Source organism: Camelus ferus, chromosome 9 (assembly GCF_009834535.1).
Source record: "Camelus ferus isolate YT-003-E chromosome 9, BCGSAC_Cfer_1.0, whole genome shotgun sequence".
In the NCBI taxonomy this organism is placed as follows: domain Eukaryota; kingdom Metazoa; phylum Chordata; class Mammalia; order Artiodactyla; family Camelidae; genus Camelus; species Camelus ferus.
This window is the reverse complement of record NC_045704.1, coordinates 48,618,632-48,639,388: the sequence shown is the minus strand read 5'-3', so window position 1 is coordinate 48,639,388 and position 20,757 is coordinate 48,618,632. Positions and strand designations below refer to the sequence as shown.

Here is a 20,757-nt window from a genome sequence, read left to right as displayed (position 1 = left end):
ATTTTTTTTTTTATTATTAAGTTGTATGAGCTGCTTATATATTCTGGAAATTAAACCTTTGTCAATCTCATCTTTTGCAAATATTTTCTCCCATTTCGTACATTGTCTTTTTGTTTTGCTTATGGATTCCTTTGCTGTGCAAAAGCTTTTAAATTTAATTAGGTCCCATTTGTTTATTTTTGCTTTTATTTCTATTGCCTATGTTTTGCCTGTGTTTTATTCTAAGAGGTTTATAGTGGCTTGTCTTATGTTTAAGTCTTTAAGCCATTTTGAGTTTATTTTTGTGTATAGTATGAGACAGTATTCTAACTTCATTGATTTACATGCAGCTGTCCAGTTATCTCAACACCATTTGCTGAAGAGACTGTCTTTACTCTATGTATGTTCTTGCTTCCTTTGTCAAAGATTAATTGACCAAAAGTTTGTGGGTTTATTTCTGGGCTATTGTGTTCCATTGAGCCGTGTGTCTGTTTTTGTACCAATACCATGCTGTTTTGATTACTTTAGCTCTGTAGTATTGTCTAAAGTATGGGAGGGTTATTCCTCCAGCTTCATTCTTTTTCTTCAGTATTGCTTTGGCAATTCTGGTTCTTTTGTGATTCCATATAAAATTTAAGATTATGTGTTCTAATTCTGTGAAAAATGTCCTGAATAATTTGACAGAGATCACATTAAATCTGTAGATTGCTTTGGATAGTATAGCCATTTTAACAATATTAATTCTTCCAATCCAAGAACATGGGATATCTTTCTATTTCTTTAAGTCCTTTAATTTCCTTAGTCAGTGTTTTGTAGTTCTCCACATGTAAGTGTTTCACTTCCTTGGCCAGATTTATTCCTAAGTCTTTTTTTTTTTCTTTGAATGCAATTTTAAAAGAGATTCTTTCCTTTCCTTTCCTAATATTTCACTTTTTTGAAGTACAGTCAATTACAATGTGTCATTTTCTGGTGTACAGCACAATGTTCCAGTCATGCACATATTTATGGCCTTTGTTTTAAAGTCTGTTTTGTCTGATATGAGTTATTGCTACTCATGCTGTCTTGTCATTTCCATTTGCATGAAATATCTTTTTCCATCCTCTCATTTTCAGTCTATGTGTCCTTCACTCTAAAGTGAGTCTCTTGTAGGCAGCATATTGTAGGCTTTTGTTTTATTATCCAAACTGCCATTCTTTGTCTTTTGATTGGAGCATTTAGTCCATTGACATTTATAGTAATTATTGATAGATGTGTGTTTATTGACATTTTGAACTTTGTTTTCCATTTGATTGGTATTTCTTTGTTCCTCTGTTTTCCTTTTTGTTTTTCTTTTTGTGGTTTGTTAATTTTGGAAAAAAAAAGAGAAAAAAAGAAGAGAGAGAGAAAAAATCCTGTATTTTCTTGCTCCCCTCTCCCACTTCCTATGTTTTTTATTTTTTTAAACATTTTTTTATTGATTTATAATCATTTTACAATGTTGTGTCAAATTCCAGTGTTCACAATTTTTCAGTCATTCATGGACATATACACACTCATTGTCACATTTTTTTCTCTGTGAGTTATCATAATATTTTGTGTATATTTCCCTGTGCTATACAGTGTAATCTTGTTTATCTATTCTACAATTTTGAAATCCCAGTCTATCCCTTCCCACCCTCCACCCCCCTGGCAACCACAAATCTGTATTCTCTGTCTGTGAGTCTATTTCTGTCCTGTATTTACACTTTGTTTTTGTTTATTTGTTTGTTTTTGTTTTTGTTTTTTAGATTCCACATATGAGCAATCTCATATGGTATTTTTCTTTCTCTTTCTGGCTTACTTCACTTAGAATGACATTCTCCAGGAGCATCCATGTTGCTGCAAATGGCATTATGTTGTCAGTTTTTATGGCTGAGTAGTATTCCATTGTATAAATATACCACTTCTTCTTTATCCAGTCACCTGTTGATGGACATTTAGGCTGTTTCCATGTTTTGGCTATTGTAAATAGTGCTGCTAGGAACATTGGGGTGCAGGTGTCATCCTGAAGTAGATTTCCTTCTGGATACAAGCCCAGGAGTGGGATTCCTGGGTCATATGGTAAGTCTATTCCTAGTCTTTTGAGGAATCTCCACACTGTTTTCCATAGTGGCTGCACCAAAGTGCATTCCCACCAGCAGTGTAGGAGGGTTCCCCTTTCTCCACAGCCTCTCCAGCATTTGTCATTTGTGGATTTTTGAATGACGGCCATTCTGACTGGTGTGAGGTGATACCTCATTGTAGTTTTGATTTGCATTTCTCTGATAATTAGTGATATTGAGCATTTTTTCATGTGCGTTTTGATCATTTGTATGTCTTCCTTGGAGAATTGCTTGTTTAGGTCTTCGGCCCATTTTTGGATTGGGTTGTTTATTTTTTTCTTATTGAGTCGTATGAGCTGCTTATATATTCTGGAGATCAACCCTTTGTCAGTTTCACTTGCAAAAATTTTCTCCCATTCCGTAGGTTTTCTTCTTGTTTTACTTCTGGTTTCCTTTGCTGTGCAGAAGCTTGTAAGTTTCATTAGGTCCCATTTGTTTATTCTTGCTTTTATTTCTTCTAGGAGAAAATTTTTGAAATGTATGTCAGATAACGGTAAAACTCAAAAGCTTCCCACTAAAATCTGGGACAAGACAAGGATGCCCACTATCACCACTCCTATTCAACATAGTCCTGGAAGTCCTAGCCACAGCAGTCAGGCAAGAGAAAGAAATAAAAGGGATCCAAATTGGAAAAGAAGAGGTAAAAGTGTCATTATATGCTGATGACATGTTACTATATATAGAAAACCCTAAAAGGTCCACACAAAAGCTACTAGAGCTGATTGAAGAATTCAGCAAGGTAGCAGGTTACAAAATTAACGTTCAAAAATCAGTTGCATTTCTTTACACTAACGATAAATCAACAGAAGAAGAAAGTAAAGAAACAATCCCCTTTAAAATAGCACCCAAAGTAATAAAATATCTGGGAATAAATCTAACCAAGGAGGTGAAAGAATTATACACAGAAAACTATAAACCATTGATGAAGGAAATTAAAGAAGACTTTAAAAAATGGAAAGATATTACATGCTCTTAGATTGGAAGAATCAATATTGTTAAAATGGTCACACTGCCCACGTCAATGTACAGATTTAATGCAATCCCTATCCAATTACCCAGGACATATTTCACAGAACTAGAAAAAATCATAATAAAATTCATATGGAACCATCAAAGACCTAGAATTGCCAAAGCATTACTGAAGAGAAAGAAAGAGGCTGGAGGAATAACTCTCCCAGACTTCAGACAATACTATAGAACTACAGTCATCAAGACAGCATGGTATTGGTACCAAAACAGACATATAGACCAATGGAACAGAATAGAGAGCCCAGAAATGAACCCACAAACTTTTGGTCAACTCATCTTCGACAAAGGAGGCAAGAATATACAATGGAATAAAGACAGTCTCTTCAGCAAATGGTGCTGGGAAAACTGGATTTTGATTTTTTTTTAACATCTTCATGTTTATTCTCTTGCAACTTACTGTAGTTGTCTCATATCCAATAATGGTTTTCTCATTTCCATTGCTTCCTGCTTCTTTTCTATTCAGAGTAGACCTTTCAATATTTCTTTTAGGGTAAGTTTAATATTGCTGAATTCTTTTAGTTTTTGCTTATCTGTGAAATTCTTTTTCTCCTTCTACTCTAAAAGATAGCCTTGCTGGGTAGAGTATCATAGGCTGCAGCTTTTTCTCATTTAGGACTTTGAATATATCTTGCCACTGCCTTCTGGCCAGCAGTGTTTGTGTAAAGAAATCAGCTGAAAGCCTTATGGGGGTTCCCTTGTAACTAACTCTGTTTTCCTCTTGCTGCTTTTAGAATAATTTCTTTAAATTTGGCCATCTTAATTATATGTATTGGTGTAGGTCTGTTTGGGTTCTTCTTTTTGGGACCCTCTGTGCTTCCTGTACTTGGATATTTTAGGTTTGGAAAGTTTTCAGTCATGATTTCTTCAGATACCTTTTCAACCCCCTTTTCTCTTTCTTCTCCTTCCAGGACCCCTATTATGTGTAGGTTGGCACTCTATATTATCCCATAGCTCCCTTATATTGCTTTGATTGGTTTTTACTTGTTTTTTTTTTTTGTTTGTTTGTTTTTTTGTCTGCTGTTCTGATTGGGTGACTTCTGGTATCCTGTCTTCTAAGTCACTTATTCATTCCTCTGCATTATCTAGTCTGCTTTTGACTGTCTTTAGCTCAGCTCTTATCTCAGCTATTGAGTTTTCTGTTTTTAATTGGCTCCTCTTTATAATTTCTATTTCCTTTTTATAGTATTCTCTCTCTATTCATAGTCTCTCATTACCTTCAGTGCTTTTATCACCCCCTTTTTGAAGTCATGATCTAGTAGACTGTCGAGGTCTATCTCATTGTTTGTTCTTTCAGGGGACTTCTCTTGTTCTTTTAATTGGGAGTGGTTCCTCTGCTTCTTCATTTTACTTGCATTTCTCAGACTGTATGGATTTAGCAGTATTAGTTACTGTTTCCTTGAAGGGCTGTTTTATTGCTTGTTTGTTTTATTTGAAGTGGGAGTGTTCCTGTGTAGACTGTGTGTGTCTAATAGTTTTGTTGCAAGGGCTGTTCTTACTATGGATGGTTGCCACATCTTTCTTCTGTGTGTATTGGCTGTTACCCTTTGATTGGGGGTGTAGTTGGTCCTGTGGTGATCAAAGCCTGCCCTGATTGTTGTTGTTAAGCAAGGCCTCCATTTTTGTTCTATGGTTGTCACAGCCTTGACAGGGCCCAGGTCTGCTCCCCTGTTGCTGGAATAGAGGCTTCTACACCCGTTTCTGAGCTGTGGTGTGTGGTAGGCAGGGTTGGAGCACTTCAGCTGGGAAGAAGAGTTGCTGACTATACCTCCACAGGAGATGTCCCCTGGGAAGTGCTCTCTGTGGTGTTGTCTGTTACTTGTTATGCAGGCTTACAAAGTACTCTTTGTTGACGCTGCCTTTGTCCCCACCTTAGCTGCAAGAATGTCAGCCACCTGCTCTGGTGTCCCCCAGGTATGGGCCCATGGAACCACCAAGGCAGATCCAATCTGCTGATCCACCAATGCGCTAGGACCTGCTGTAGCAAGCATGCAGTCACACACCTGAATCCATGGTGCACCACAGGGTCAGTGCAGAACCAGCCCTGCCTCCATGCACAGTAAGGTATGCTGGTCTGTTGTAAACACCTGGACTTGCCCCTGCATCAAAACTCTGTTCACTTCCCAGAAACTCTGCTTGTCCCAGAGGCGCAGGCTCACAAAGGCACCAGGAGAGCAAATCCACCCTCTCTGCCTGGGGCTGCAAAGAATTCTCAGTCCCCCATGAAGTTGCAGGGCTCCTGGGTATGGATTCAGCTTTCAGCCCCGCCTCCACATAGCAGCAATGGCTATGACTGAGCCTCAACTCTCCTCTCCTGAGAACACACCAACAATGGAGCCAAGTCGAGACTACTGCTATGGCATGGCTGTGTTGAGCCCCTCCCCCCATGCACACCAGCAGTGGTGCTTTTTTATGGGGGTTCCACACTGTTCTGTTCCACACTCCCCCTCCCCCCCCCCAGCCAGAGCTCATGAGGTCCTCCAGCCCCCTGAGGCTGCCTCTATGCAGTGGGCCCCAGCCCTCTCCCCAGGCTTGTCACAGATCTCCAGCAGGCTTGTCCTTGCCATCTCATGTCTAGGGATGGGGATTTCAGGGATCTTCCATGCCAATTTCTCTTAGTTCTGTTGGCCAAGCGGCTGCCACTTTCTCCTCAGAGCCTCAGAAGTTCTGCTTCTGTCCCTTCTGACCCCCCAGCTGGAGAGGGGGCATCCCAGCATGAGGGTGCCCTTCTTTTGCTGCTCTCTTCCCACAGGACTGGCCCTGCACCAATTTTCCTTTGTTTTTTCTTTTTCTCTCTTACTGGGTTTTGTGAGAATCCCCCTGTATTTTGAAATGAGAGACAGTCTGCCAGAGTTCAGTAGGTGTTCTGTGTGATTCAGTGAATTTGTAGACATAATTCTTGGTGCATTTGTGGGAGAGGACAAGCTGTGAGTCTCTCTGCTCTGCCATCTTGGCACCTCCCCCTATTTACATATATAATGCATTTTGAGTTTATTTTTGTATATAGTGTTAGAGAATGTTCTAATTTAATTCTTTTATATGTAGCTGTCCAGCTTTCCCAGTACCACTTATCGAAGTATCTTTTTCTCCATTATATATTCTTGGCTTTTTTGTTGTAGATTAATTGACCATAAGTGCATGGGTTTATTTCAGGGCACTCTGCTCTGTTCCATTGATCTCTGTGTCTGCTTTTGTGCCAGTACCATGATGTTTTGATTACTGTAGCTTTATAGTATAGTCTGAAGTCAGGGAGCATGATTCCTCCAGCTCTGTTCTTTCTCAGGATTGTTTTGGCTATTGGGGTCTTTTGTGTTTCTATACAAATTTTAAAATTCTCTGTTACAGTTCTGTGAAAACGCTATTGGTATTTTGATAAGGATTGCATTGAATCTATAGATTGCCTTGGGTAGTGTGGCCATTTTAACAATAAAAAGTCTTCCAATCCAAGAACACTGTATATCTTTCCATCTGTTTGTGTCATCTTCAGTTTCTTTCATCAGTGTCTTACAGTTTTCTGAGCACAGATCTTTTACCTTCTTAGGTAGGTTTATTTCTAGGTATCTTATTCTTTTTAATGCAATGGTTAATGGGATTATTTCCTAACTTCTCTTTTTATTTTTAATTTTAATTTCTTTTTTATTTACAAAATAGTATCCTCTAGGTGGCATCATTTTAATGGGAAAAAACTACTGTTTGAAGAAAAACTAATAAAAAAAATTGAGAAAGGGAAATATGGCCTTAAAAAAAATTGTTGCAAAGATAGGGGATCAGAGGGAAGAGACCTTCCTGGGGGGTCATCAGGGACCCCGAGTGCACAGAGGGTCAGGGGGAAATTGCAAATTTAGGGGGGAGGGAAAGAGCCAGAAGGGGTTGCATTTTTGCTAAATGTGAATTGTCTAAACTGAAATGGCTGCTCTTTTTTCTTGCTGCTTTGTTTTCTGGGCTCCGGTCTGAGCCCTGGGCCCGAAAAGACCCCCATATTATTCCAATCCTCCTCCCCCAGGTGCCTGGGGACTCTCCAGACCTTGACCCTCCCGTTTGTGCCCAGAAACACTCCCAGACACTTTGCATTTTGCAAATCTTGCAATGAAGTGGCACAGTGCTCTAGGCTCTGGGCTTCCCCCATCTCCCCCCCCCACCCGCCAACCTGGGGTCCCCTCTTGGGGTGCAACCCCCCATCATACCTGTGGAGCTGCCACACCGTCCAGCTGATTCATGGGTCCCTGTGGGAGGAGGTGGCCATGGTGTGTCCTGCTCTTCCCTAGCAGGGCTGCTGGTCTGTGCACAATGCTGCCATTGCCCCTAATTTGTCTTTCTGATAGTTCATAGTTAGTGTATAGATATGTAATGGATTTCTGTACATTTATTTTTTTTAAAAGAATTAGTTTGACTTTATTAAAATTAAAACATCTATTTTTTTAAAAGTACCATTAACAAATTTATAAGACAACGACTAGTCTAAGAAAAGATATTTGTAACACAAAAACAAACCAGAAAAACTGGTATGAAGAATTCCCACAATAAGCACAATAAAAAAAAGCCAAACAAAACTCAACGGAGGAAGAAGGAAAGTATATGAAAAGGCAATTACGGAAAAGGTAAATCAAATGAAAAGATATTCAACCTCACTAAATATCAAGAAAATATAAATTAAAACAATGAAACCATTTCACATCCGTCATATTGGCAAAAATTTAAGTCTTCTGACATAGAATATGTGGAACAGAAACCCTCATGTACTGCTGGTGGAAGTGTAAATTGAGACAATCACTTCGGAGAGAATTTTGATGCTATTTAATAATGCAAAAGGTATATTTACCATATTGCCCAGTAATTTCACTTCCAATTATTTCCCTTATAGAAATTCACCAACATGTGCACAAGGAGAATGTACTAAAGTGTTCATTACAGCATTGTAATAGTATAAAATTGGAAAATGTGTACTGTCCTTCAGTAAGTGAATGGATAAATAAAATGTGGTAGGATTTCTGTACATTAATTTTGTATCCTGCAGCTTTACTGGATTCATTGATTAGCTCTATTCCTTTTCTGGTGGCCTCTTTAGGATTTTCTAGGTATAGTACGTCATTTGCAAACATTGAATTTTACTTCTTCCTTTTCAATTTTGATTTCTTTTTCTTGTCTGATTGGTGTGGCTTGGACTTCCAATACTATGACGAATAAAAGCAATGAGAGTGAGCATCTTGTCTTGTTACTGATCTTGTAGGAAATGCTGTTAGCTAGCTTTTCATTGTTGAGTATGATGTTAGCTGTGGGTCTATCATATATGGCCTTTATTATGGTGAGGTATGTTCTCTCTGTGCCCAATTTCTGGAGTTTTTATCATTAACAGATGTTGAATTTTGTCAAAGGCTTTTTCTGCATCTATTGACATGATCATATGGTTTTTATTCTTCCATTTGTTAATGTGGTGTATCACATCACATTGACCTATTTGTGGATATTGAAAAAGCCTTGCATCCCTGGGATAAATCCAGTTGATCATGGTGTATGATGCTTTTAATGTATTGCTGGATTCGATTTGCTAGTATTTTGTTGAGATTTTTGCATCTATGTTCATCAGTGATATTGGTGTAGTAGTTTTCTTTTTTTGTGATATCTTTTGTTTTGGTATGAGGGTGATGCTGGCCTCACAGATTAGGTTCAGAAGAGTTCCTTCCTCTGCAATTCTTTGGAACAGTTTGAGAAGGATAGGTGTTAACTCTTCTCTAAATTTTTGGTAGACTTTACCTGTGAAGTCATCTGGTCCTGGACTTTTGTTTCTTGGGAGTTTTTAAATTACTGATTCAATTTCATTACTGGTGAAGTCTGTTCATATTTTCTATTTCTCCCTGGTTCAGTCTTAGGAGATTGTACCTTTCTAAGAATTTGGCCATTTCTTCTAGGTTGTCCATTTTATTGGCATATAGTTATTTGTAGTAGTCTCTTACGATCCTTTGTATTTCTGTGGTGTTGGTTGTAACTTCCCCTTTTTCTTTTCTGATTTTATTTCTTAGGGTCCTGTCCCCTTTTTTCTTGATGAGCCTGGCTAAATGTTTATCAATTTTTATCTTTTCAAAGAACCAGCTTTAGTTTCATTAATTTTTTTCTTTTTTTTGGTCTCTATTTTATTTATTTCTGCTCTACCTTTTATGATTTCTTTCCTTCTACTAACTTAGGGTTTTATTTGTTCTTCTTTCTCTAGTTCCTTTAGTTGTAAGTTTAGGTTGTTTATTTGAGATTTTTCTTGTTTCCTGAGGTAAGCTTATATTGCTATAAACTTTGCTCTTAGAATTGTTTTTACTACACCCCATGGGTTTTGGATTGTCGTGTTTTCGTTTTCATTTGTCTCTAGGTATTTTTAAATTTCCTCTTTGATTACTTCAGTGATTCATTGTTTAGCTTCTGTGTGTGTATTTTTTTTTTTTTTTTTTACAGTTTTTTCTCTTGTAGTTGATTTTGTCTCATAGTTTCTGGTCGGAAAAGATGCTTCTTATGATTTCAGTTTTCTTACATACTGAGCCTTATTTTGCGGCTAGCATTTGATCTATCCTAGAGAATGTTCCATGTACACTTGAAAAGATGTGTATTCTGTTGCTTTTGGATAGAATGCTTTCTATATGTATCAATTAAGTCTATCTGGTCTACTGTGTCATTTAAGGCCAGTGTTTCCTTATTGATTTTCTGACTGGATTATCTGTCCATTGATGTAAGTTGGGTGTTATAGTCCCCTACTGTTGCTGTGTTTTTGTCAATTTCTCCTTTTATGTCTGTCAACATCTGTCTTATATATTGAGGTGTGCCTATGTTGGGTGCATATATATTTACAATTGTTATATCTTCTTCTTGGGTTGATCTCTTGATCATTAGATAGTGTCCATCTTTGTCTTTCTAATGTTCTTTATTTTAAAGTCTGTTTTGTCAGATATCAGTATTGCTACTCTGACTTTCTTTTGATTTACATTTGCATGAAATACCTTTTGGCATCCCCTCGCTTTCAGTATGTATGTATCTCTAGATCCGGAGTCTTTTGTAGGCAGCGTATATGTGGGTGTTATTTTTGTATCCATTCAGCCACTCTCAATCTTTTGATTGGTGCATTTAGTCCATTTACACTTAAAATAATTATCGACATGTATGTTCTTATAGCCATTTTATTAATTGTTTGTAGATTGTTCTTGTAGTTCCTTTTTCCCCCTTCTTTTATTCTCTTCTCTTATGATTTGATGACTATCTATAGTGTTATGTTTGGATCCCTTTTTCTTTTTTGTGTATATATCTATTACAGATTTTTGGTTTCTGGTTACCATGAGGTTTTGCTATAGCAGTCTATATTTATGATTGTTTTAAGTTGCTTATCTCTTAATTTCAAATGCATTAAAAAACCCCTGCATTTGTACTCTCCTCTCCTCACAATTGCTGGGTTTTTTTTCATTTTTTAGTTTTGTTAGGTAGAATTGTTACAATTTGACTGCACATATATAGTATATTGCATGTAAATACATATATACAATATACTACACATATTTTAAAAATTTACATATATGTACTATTCATTGTTTCTAAGAACGTTTAGAGCTTTAGCTTTTTAAACTTACACAGTTATCCAAAGAATAAAGACAACCACAAAATAAGAATTAATTTAAAAAATACATACACTCCACTATTAACAGCAATATTATTTATAATTGCCAAGATATGGAAGCATCAATAGATGAATGAATAGAAAAGATACAGCATATATATGTAATGAAATACAACTCACCCATAAGGAAGGAAGAATATTTTGCCAGTTTCTGCCCTTCATTCATTTTTTTTTTTCACTTCAAAAACCAGAATTTTATAACTGGCATAAACATTTCCATTGCATCAGAAACAACAAAATACCCAGAAAAAAACTTAACCAAGGAGGTTACCTGTACTCTGAAAACTGTAAAACATTGATGGAGGAAATTGAAGATGATGTGAAGAAATGGAAAGATATCTTGTGCTCTTGGATTGGAAGAATCAACAAATGGCCACACTACCCAAAGCGATCTACAGACTCAATGCAACCCCTTGTCAAAATACTCATGACTTTCTTCACAGAACTAGAACAAACAATTCCAAAATTTATATGGAACCATAAAAGACTCCAAACTGCCAAAGCAATCTTTTGTAGGTCTTTTTTTCCCTTCTCTTTCTCCTTTTTGTTCTCTTTTCTTACAGTTTGATGACGAGAGAAGTTCCTTTAACATTTGTTTTAAAGCTGGTTTGGTGGTGCTGAATTATTTTAGCACTTACCTGTGAAGCTTTTGATTTCTCCATCAAATCTGAACGAGAGCCTTGGTGTATAGAGTATTCTTGGTTGTAAGTTTTTCCCTTTCATCACTTTAAATATATCATGCCACTCCCTTCTGGCCTGTAGAGTTTCTGCTGAAAAATCCAAATGGGAGTTCCCTTGTATGTTATTTGTTGCTTTTCTCTTGCTGATTTTAGTATTTTCTCCTTATCCTTAATTTTTGCCAATTTGATGACTATATGCCTTGGTGTGTTTCTCTTTGGGTTGATCCTGTGTGGAACTCTCTGTGCTTCCTGGATGTGGGTGACTGTTTCCTTTCCCAAGTTGGGGAAGTTTTCGGTTATTATCTCTCCAAAAGTTTTCTCAGGTCCTTTCTCTCTCTCTTCTCTTTCTGGGACCCCGAAAATGTGAATATTAGCGTGCTTCATGTTGTCCCAGAGTTCTCTTAAACTATCCTCATTTCTTTTCATTCTTTTTTCTGTTCTGAAGTACTGATTTCCAGTAACCTGTCTTCTAGCTCACTGATCCATTCTTTTGCCTCATTTAGTCTATTCTTGGTCTCTTCTAGTGTGTTATTCATTTCAGTGATTTTCTTCTTCAACTCTGTTTGGGTATTCTTTATATTTTCCAACTCTTTACTAAAAACTTTACTTTGTGTATCTATATTCCTCTTGAGTTCTCTGAACATTTTTACCATGATTACTTTAAACTCTTTCTCAGATAAATTGCCTGTCTCCTCATGACTCATTTCTTCTGGGATTATCTTGTGCCTTGGCTTTGGAGATATTCTTCTGTTGCTTCATATTGTCTATCTTTCTATTTATATTTCTAGGTAGATTAGTTATGTTTCTTGACCTTGGAGAGGTGGCCCTCTGTGGGGATGTCCTGTGTGTCCCAACAGTACACTCCTCTCTTGTCATCCAAGGGCCAGGGTCCAGCTGGTCCCAGTGTAGAGTCTGGCCTGTGTTTGTGGATTCCTTCCACAGGCTTTGGGATTGTTGTTTTCTTATTTCTGGTATCTGCTCCTGGTGGATGGGGCTGGACTAGAGGCTTATGCAGGTTTCCTGGCAGGAGTAGCCAGTGCCTGCCCACTGCTGGGTGAAGCTTGGTCCTGGACCTCTGGGAGGGCCATATCTAGAGGCGTTTGTAGCTCAGGAAGTCTGTTGATGGATGGGGCTGTGTTCCCACCTAGTATGTTGTTTGGTTTGAGGCTTCCCAGCCCTGAAGCCTACAGGCAGTTAGTTGGGTAGGGCTAGGTCATGGTGCTAATGATCCAATCAACACATCAAATGACTGCCACCAGCTTTTATGTTCCCTGGATGAGTTGCAGCTGTCCCCTACGACCCCAGGAGATCTTCCAAAACCAGCAGACAGGCATGGCCCACATTCCTATGAAATCACTGCCTCTGCCCCTGGACCTGGTGCACGTCAGATTCTATGTATGCTTCCCAAGCGAGTGAAGTCTCTGTCTCCCCCAGTCCTGTGGGGCCCCTGGAGTTAAGCCCCACAGGCCTTCAAAACCAGATGTCCTGGGGTCTCCTCCTCCTCCCAATGCCAGAACCTGAGGCTGGGGAGCCTGACGTGGGGCTCAGAACTCTCACTTTTGTGGGAGGGCCTCTGTGACTTAATCATTCTTCAGCTTGTGGGTCGCCTACCCTGGGGGCTATGGGGCCTGATTATATTGCGAGTACTCTCCTCCTACCACCCTGCTATGGTTCCCTCTTTATGTTTTCAGTTGAAGAAGATCTTTTTTGCTAGGTTCCAGTCTTTTATTTTTCGATGGTTGTTTAGCAGTCAGTTATGGTTCTGTTGTAGTTGTGAGGAGGGGCAAGCTTGTGGTCCTGCCGCTCCACCATCTTGACTGGAAATTGGGATATCTTTCCATTTATGTAAGTATTCTCTAGTTTTTCAACCGTGTTTTGTGATGTTCATTGTGTAGGGATTGAGAAACACTTTTTCCTTCTAAATTACACACCTGAGCATCATATATTATTTATACAATAAAAAGTTATGCCACAATATAGTTAATATAGTTAATATTACTATAGGTTGATAAACAGTAAATTAGGATATATAATAAGGTTCCCCATTTTTTAATTCCTGATTTTGGTTAGTTACAGTTTTGTTAGAGAACCAGATTCTCTCCCACAAGGACCCACCACTCCAAGATAACCTTGTCACTCTGATTCACACTCCAACCAGGCCACTCTCCCAGATGGTGAGACAGAAGGTGCTTCTGAGGAGGGGGGTGGCCTTGGGGCCTTGACACACTCACCCGTGGTCTGGCAGTGGATCACCAGGATGCTGGCCATCTCGGCAAACTTAACACTGGAGGAGGGGTTCTTCTTAATTTCTTTCAAGAATTCTCCAAGGACCACCTGACACCTACCAATGAGCAGAGGGGAAGGGAGACAGCACACGCCAGCCAGGGCTGGAGGAGCCTCCACCAGTGCCACTTCTGCTCTGGGTCATCCACCCAGAGGGGGACCACACTTGATGGGATACACTTGTCAGATGAGTGCTCCTCAGAGGCTGGGGTAGATGAGCTCTTAGCTCCTCAAAGCGGGAAGCACACGGATCTGGAAGAAGAGAGCAATTTCTTGTTTTCCCAGCGCTGCCTGTCTGTTGGATGTCGGATATGTATATGCACCGAGGGCTTTGGCAGCCTGCCCCTCCCCTGTCACTCAGTTTCCAAATCTCTTTGCCGTCATCGCCCAGGATCTGGAAGAGTCCATCCAGGATCTCTGGCAAATAATCCAGCAGGTTAATGTCTGGCACGGACTCCAGAACCAGGGTTTGGGCTGGGGAAGAAACCAGCAGGGCAAGTCACCAGCCTAAGAACTTGTGCCTCCTCACCCATCCTCTGGGACTGGCCAGTGAGAAGGGGCCCTGCTGAGGCTTTTCAGGGAACTGAGGGGCCTACAGGGGAGGGGGTGCAAGCGGCTGTTGTTTTGGTTGATTTCAAGGCGGTATCTGGGTGATTCTGAGGACAAGGAAAGAACTGTATCCTTTTCAGGGGCAAACATGATGGGCTTTGTGGTCAAAGCCGACTAAGTACGTTTTTGGTTTATCTAGTGTCATTGAGTAATAGAGGGATAACAAAGAGGTGTCTCTGTGGTCACAGGAGGCACCCAGGTGGTGCTAAAGAGCAGACTTTACTCAGCTAGAGGCTCATTATAGCCGACAAAGGAGTGTCAAGGGACCGGACCTTACCCAGGAGATGATGAACTGCCGGGCGTACTGGCTGTTGGAGTAAATCCTCTCCCACAACAAAGGGATGAAGCTCAGCAGGTTGAACCGTTGCTTTCTGTCTCAATGTTCTGTGGGTCAAAGGCATGTGAGCTGCTTGGGGCCAGGGGCTAGGTGCTGCGGGGGAAGATGGCAGAGCCTGAGCCAGGCAGGAGAGGCCCCCAGAGCATCCATGCTCTCACAGCCTGAAGGACAAGCAAAATAGATGGATTAAAAGCAGGAAACAAGGTCAAAAGAACAAATCAAAAGGCAAAACGCTACCTACATCTCTGTGGTCTGGATTGAATTCTCTGGTGAGCTTAGCATGAATGGCCCGTTTCATTCCCCCTGCTGGCTGCAGGGTGGGGCTAGCACGAGGGGACTTTAGGGGTGATAGAACAGTCCTGCATTTTGATCCTTCTGGTGACATAACTCTATACACTTGGCACAGAACTGTACACTGTTTCATTTACTGTATGTAAATGAAAAACATTTTTTAAATTAGGCAGAGTGTGCCAGTGATAGAATTTATAAGCTGTACAGACAGATGAAGGAAAGAGATTCTAAAAATAAAAGCGGAGACCAAGTACAAATACCTTTAAGAGGCGGTCCAGGAGCTCAGATCCGCTTTTCACATTGGGGTCTAGGTCAGCAGCCAACTACGAGAGGCACAGAGGTGGAGAGAGGGTCACAGTCAGTATGTAAGACAAGGAATCCACTGAAATCCCACCGCCAAGGCCTTGGTGTGGCTGGAACGTCGCAGGGCACCTCTTTCGGTGCACCGGGAAGAAAGTATGGGAGGCGGGGAGGCAAAATGGAACCTGGCAAAGGCGCCAAGATGCAGTGGACCCCTGATGTGGTCAGGTACCTCTGTACGGGACCCGCTGCCACCGGTCAGGTGGTTGCTTCCTGGTGGGCTCCCTCAAGGGTTTTCAACCTTACAAGGCTGGGTCCCCTCTCCACTCCCGGAGGAGAGGACGGAGCAGCTGTGAGGTGGATCCTCTAGAAACAACTGGGGCGTCAGCAGGGCAGTAGAGCTTCAGGGAGGGAACCCCAAGAAGCTGAGGGTGAAGCTGAGGCTATTAGGGACCCCGAAGCCTTTCTAATAGAGCTTTTCCTAGAGCCTGTGCTCTCCTCACAGGGGAAATGCAGTCTGCACTATGCATTCACCATCTTCACCTTCGATAAGGGAAGTTAGTGCTTTTGTTTTCTTTCTTCCTTTCTTTTTCGTTTTTGTGGGGGGAGGTAATTAGCTTTATTCATTTATAATGGCGGTACTGGGGATTGAACCCAGAACCTCATGCATGCTAAGCACCCACTCTACCACTGAGCTGTACCCTCCCCCAATAGCGCTTTTCTTTTCCTTAAAAAAATTTTTTTTTTTTACTTAAAGTATAGTCAGTTACAATGTTTCAGTTTCTGGTGTGCAGCATCCACAGTGCTTTTCAAATGATTGGTTTCTGACTCTCATGGTGGACTGATGCTTTCATAAAATGAAATGCAATAAAAAATAAGCTAACACAGATATGGGGGGAAAAACAAACATAAACACAAGCCCATTTAAAACATGTATCATTAGATTCAACAGACAACAAGCCTCCCTGGCAGCAGGTGCTGATCTGCTCCGCTTGCCTCTGGGAGAAAGGTGGGTGGGACGAACTCAGCCCAGCTAGAGGGAGGAGCGGTCACCTTGCTCAGCCCATCAAAGAGCACGTTGAAGTGGGGCAGCACGGCGCCGCGGGCCACCTTGACGATGTTGTAGAGGGCCTCGCAGGCGTAGTAGTGCAGCCTGCTGTCAGCGTCATTGAAGCAGGTCAGCACCGGCTCGATCAGCTCCTTCAGGTAGAGCCCCGAGTCCTGCAATGGAACAGGAGGAGAAGCAGCTCAGACTGGATCAGGCCCCAGGCCCCAGCCCCCAGCTCCCACGGAGATGCTCAGGCCTCTGTGTGAGGGCAGGGCTAAAAGACCCTCCGCAAGTCAGCCTCCCGGCATAGGGGCCGTGCCCGAGAACCAGGCGGCAAGGCCAGAGAGCCAGCCTTGCTGGCCTAAGGTGTGGAGAGGATGGCGAAAAATGACAGGTCTGTAAAACCCTGCTGGGTCAGAGTCAAGGCCATGGCTGGTGTGTCTGTTCCTCCAGGAGAAAGGCCCACCTTGCCCAGTGCGATGGAGCAGGCGGCCAGGCCGATGAGGCCCCCTTTCCTGCTGTGGGGGTGCTGAGACAGGGCAAACTCCTGAGACAGGGTCTGGATCACATGTTTGATTTGCACGGTGTTGTTCTGGGCCACGAACTCCCAGACCAGCCTGGAGAGAGAGAAGAGAGGAGCTCAGGACCAGCAGAAGCAGGCTGCTCCTGTGGGTGCAAGCTTGAGGGCCAAGGCTGAGGGAGAGAGATGGCCTGTTACGAAGATGAATCGAGAGTCTCGGGGCAGGCCTTCCCCAGTTCTGCTGCTGACTGGGAGGCTCTAGGGGGGTGATGGTTGTTTCCCTTCTTTGGGCCTCTGTTTCCCTTGTTCTCAATAGAACAAGGAACAGTGGAATTTGAAAGATTCTAGAATCTGAGAGAGTGCAAGTGAATGTCTTGCTGAAGACTAAAAGGTGCAGTGTTCCATCTCTTTCATTCAGCACTTGCTTAGCCCTCGATTCACGCACCCAAAAGGTTCTCTGTGTCTGACATTATTTCCGGGAACAGTGGTGAACTAGGCCTGGGTCGATAGGCAAGATGCACACACAAACAAGTCCAGGTTGCAACACAGCACAAGCGACGCCGCAGAGGCAAGTGTCTCGGGGCTGACTGGGAGGTGCCGTGTGAGTCAGATCGTAGAATCATTAACAAGCGTTTTCCCGGAAAACAGAGAAGGCGGGGGATCTCAGAATAGGGAGCAACGTGGCTAAAGGCACGGGTCCGTGAAGAAACCTGATGTATTCAGGGGAGGGCGTCAGGAGTTTCGTGCGTGGAAGGTGTGGCTGGAGACAAGGGGAGAGGGGAGGTGAGCCAGAGAAGGGTTTCCAGCAGTAGGGGTGACACGCTCAGGTCTGTGCTTTGACTTGGTGCCTCTGATGGGAGCCTGGACAGGCTGCGCTGGGGAAGGCGGGCTAGTTGGACAGAAGGAAACTGCAGTATTCCCATGAGAGAACACCGCAGCTACAGGGTCAGGAAGGGGGCCTCAAATATGACAGAGTCGGTGGGAAGGAGACACAGAAATGGACACAGAAAAGCATGAGGAGGCCATGTAATACGGGAAGACGGCAGGAAGACAGAGCGTGCCTCTCCCACCTCTCCTGCCAGTTATCGAACCCAGGACCTCCTGAATGCTAGGCCTACACTCTACCACTGAGCTATCGCCTCTCTCTAGCTGCCTGTTTCCCCACACTTACCTTTATCTCCCCAACTCAGGGAGTCAGCTGGGTTCTTAGTTCCTCAACCTGTGTTGTAGCCTGGAAACTAGTTGTTTCAGCTGGGCAAGTTACATCTGATCTCTATCATTCCATCTCAGCTGGAAGGAGAAATCAAATTCCTTCCTCCCTTCCTCCCTCCCCCCACCCCCTTCTTTCCTTCCTGTCAGAACAGCCATCATTCAAAAGTCCACAAACGATACATGCTGTGGGGAAAAGGGTGGGAATGTAGTTTGGTGCAGCTGTTATGGAAAACAGTATGGACATTCCTCAAAAGACTGAAAATAGACTTACCATATGATCCAGCAACCGCACTCCTGGGCATATATCCAGAGTGAACCTTAATTCAAAAAGACACATGCACCCCAATGATCACAGCAGCACTATTTACAGTAGCCAAGACATGGAAACAACCTAAGTGTCCATCGACAGATGACTGGATAAAGAAGATGTGGTATATTTATACAATGGAATACTACTCAGCCATAAAAATAATAAAATAATGCTATTTGCAGCAACATGGATGGACCTGGAGAATATCATTCTAAGTAAAGTAAGCCAGAAAGAGAGAGAAAAATACCGTATGATATCACTTATATGTGGAATCTAAAAAAAAGAAAAATAAAGGACAAATGAACTTATTTACAAAACAGAAACAAACTTACAGACATAGTAGACAAACTTATGGTTACCAGGGGGAAGTGGGGGGAAGGGATAAATTGGGAATTCAAGATTTGCAGATATTAACTACCATATATAAAATAGATAAACAACAAGTTTATACTGTATAGCACAGGGAACCATGTTCAATATCTTGTAGTAACCTATGGTGAAGAAGAATATGAGAATGAATGTATGTGTGTTCCTATATGACTGAAGTATTGTGCTGTACACCAGAAATTGACACTACATTGTAAACTGACTGTACTTCAATAAAATACATATTTTTAAAAATGATAGGCTTTTATAGGCAGAAAGGGGAAGGGGCCAGGAAGGAAGTGGATTGTTTCAGGCATGTCACCTTCTTTTGGGGAGGGGGATGTGTCTGTCACACAAATCACCTCACCAGAGCTAATCAGGTAATTCCAGATTGACTAATTAGTAGTCACAGTGTTGGGATAAGCTGAAACTAGTTAGGTTAGATATTAAGTCTTGGTTTGTTGACATAGGTTTAGCACAAATGACTCAATTTGGGGCCTGTTGTTTCATTTTTTTTAAAAACAATATGAACATAACACTGGTGGTACTTTTCTTTAATGAGTGAAAAGCACACATGTAAAGCTCATAACAATCTTGAAAATGGAGTATTATCCTCAATCCATAGATCAGAATTATCAGACACAAATGAGGGGCTACGGTAGCAGAATTCTAAGATGGCCCCTCAGAGTCCCACCCTTTTGGGTATATGCCTCGAACAGCCAATAGTAACAACAGAGAAGTGTGTATGATGGGCCACTTGGTAAGGATATGAGAGTGGTCTCTAGCTGATAAAGCTTGTTCCCTGTGATAAGTTACCAAGAAAATGGGACTTCAGTCAAATGGCTGCAAAGAAATGAATTTTGTCAACACACTGAGGGGCTTGGAAGAGGATCTTTTTCCAGTTGAGTCTTCAGATGAGGACTGAGGTTGGCTGAGGTTCCCTCAGAGCCTGTGGGACTCTCAGCCAAGACCCCAATTAATCCACTCTGGACTCCTGACCCATGGGAACTGAAATAAGAAATTTGTGTCTTTCAAGCTGTTAGGTTTGTGATAATTTGTTGTGCAGATATAGAAAATTTGTACAGGAGCTAACCTCAAACTCAGCAAGTCATGGAGGAATTGTGTCTAGAAAAATCTATGAAAAATGTGCTTTTCTTTACTGGTGGGGTTTTCACAGCTTTTAAAACCTTTGCCAACACAATCTCACAAGTGAAGGTGGGTGCACCAACAATCTGAAAACTGCCCCAAACCTAGATTCATCTCCAGAAGAAAACGTAGTGTTTAATAGCTTCCTCCTCATACCCTGATACCAAGTAGCACTGATAAGGGCATTTCTAAACATCTTGTGATGTTTATGTTATTAGAATTTTGATGCTGGTTGATGCAAAACAATGGAAAAAATTAAAACAATGGGGATGATTTGGATCTATTTTTCCAGTGTGTACTTATTTCCACTAGATCCATATTTAATGCAGTATTTCATGTGTTCTTTTACTGTTTCGTTTGGCTTTTTCTTAAAGGTGAAACGAATTTCCCAAAGGTCGTAATGTGATACAGTTTTTAATAATTGAAACAGCTAGGACTTTTTTTTTTTTTTTTTACCAGAAGTAACTCTTTTCTTCTGAAATCACATTCTGACTAGGTTGCTAAGAAACCAGTTTTTCACTTAAGGCCCAAACCTCTGCTTTGTCCTACCTTTAATTCAGAAATTCTTGGAATAATTGTCTTTTTTTCTCTAATATCTTGGAGAATGTCAACTAGTTAAGGCTATTTATGCATAACTGGACTGGCACTGGTGCTGAGAACAGACGAGGGCCACCATTGCCTTCTCTACATGCTCATTTCTCTGTCCCTAGTGGCCAGCCCTGGCCATGCTCAGAATCCTCCAGACTAGTGCATAATAATACGCCTGGTTGCACCGTGTCCATCACTTCACAGCTGTAACTCTTCTGCATCTGTGATGATGATGTCTCATTGTTGTTACATAACTTATGGGCATTGTGGCAAGAGGGTACTGGTGATACATAATAA

At 41.5% G+C, this 20,757-nt stretch overlaps 2 long non-coding RNA genes across 3 annotated transcripts in view; one reads left to right on the top strand and one right to left on the bottom strand.

Annotated features, from left to right (window-relative positions):
* The window catches only part of LOC116665804, a 46,838-nt gene that overhangs the window by 23,459 nt on the left and 2,622 nt on the right, over positions 1–20,757 (top strand). The window lies entirely within an intron of this gene.
* LOC116665803 lies at positions 2,530–17,069 on the bottom strand. Its single transcript, XR_004322495.1, has 6 exons — positions 16,785–17,069; positions 16,324–16,491; positions 15,231–15,293; positions 14,620–14,840; positions 13,682–13,985; positions 2,530–2,556 (listed from the first exon to the last, which is right to left on the bottom strand). It is a non-coding gene; the product is annotated as an uncharacterized LOC116665803 (long non-coding RNA).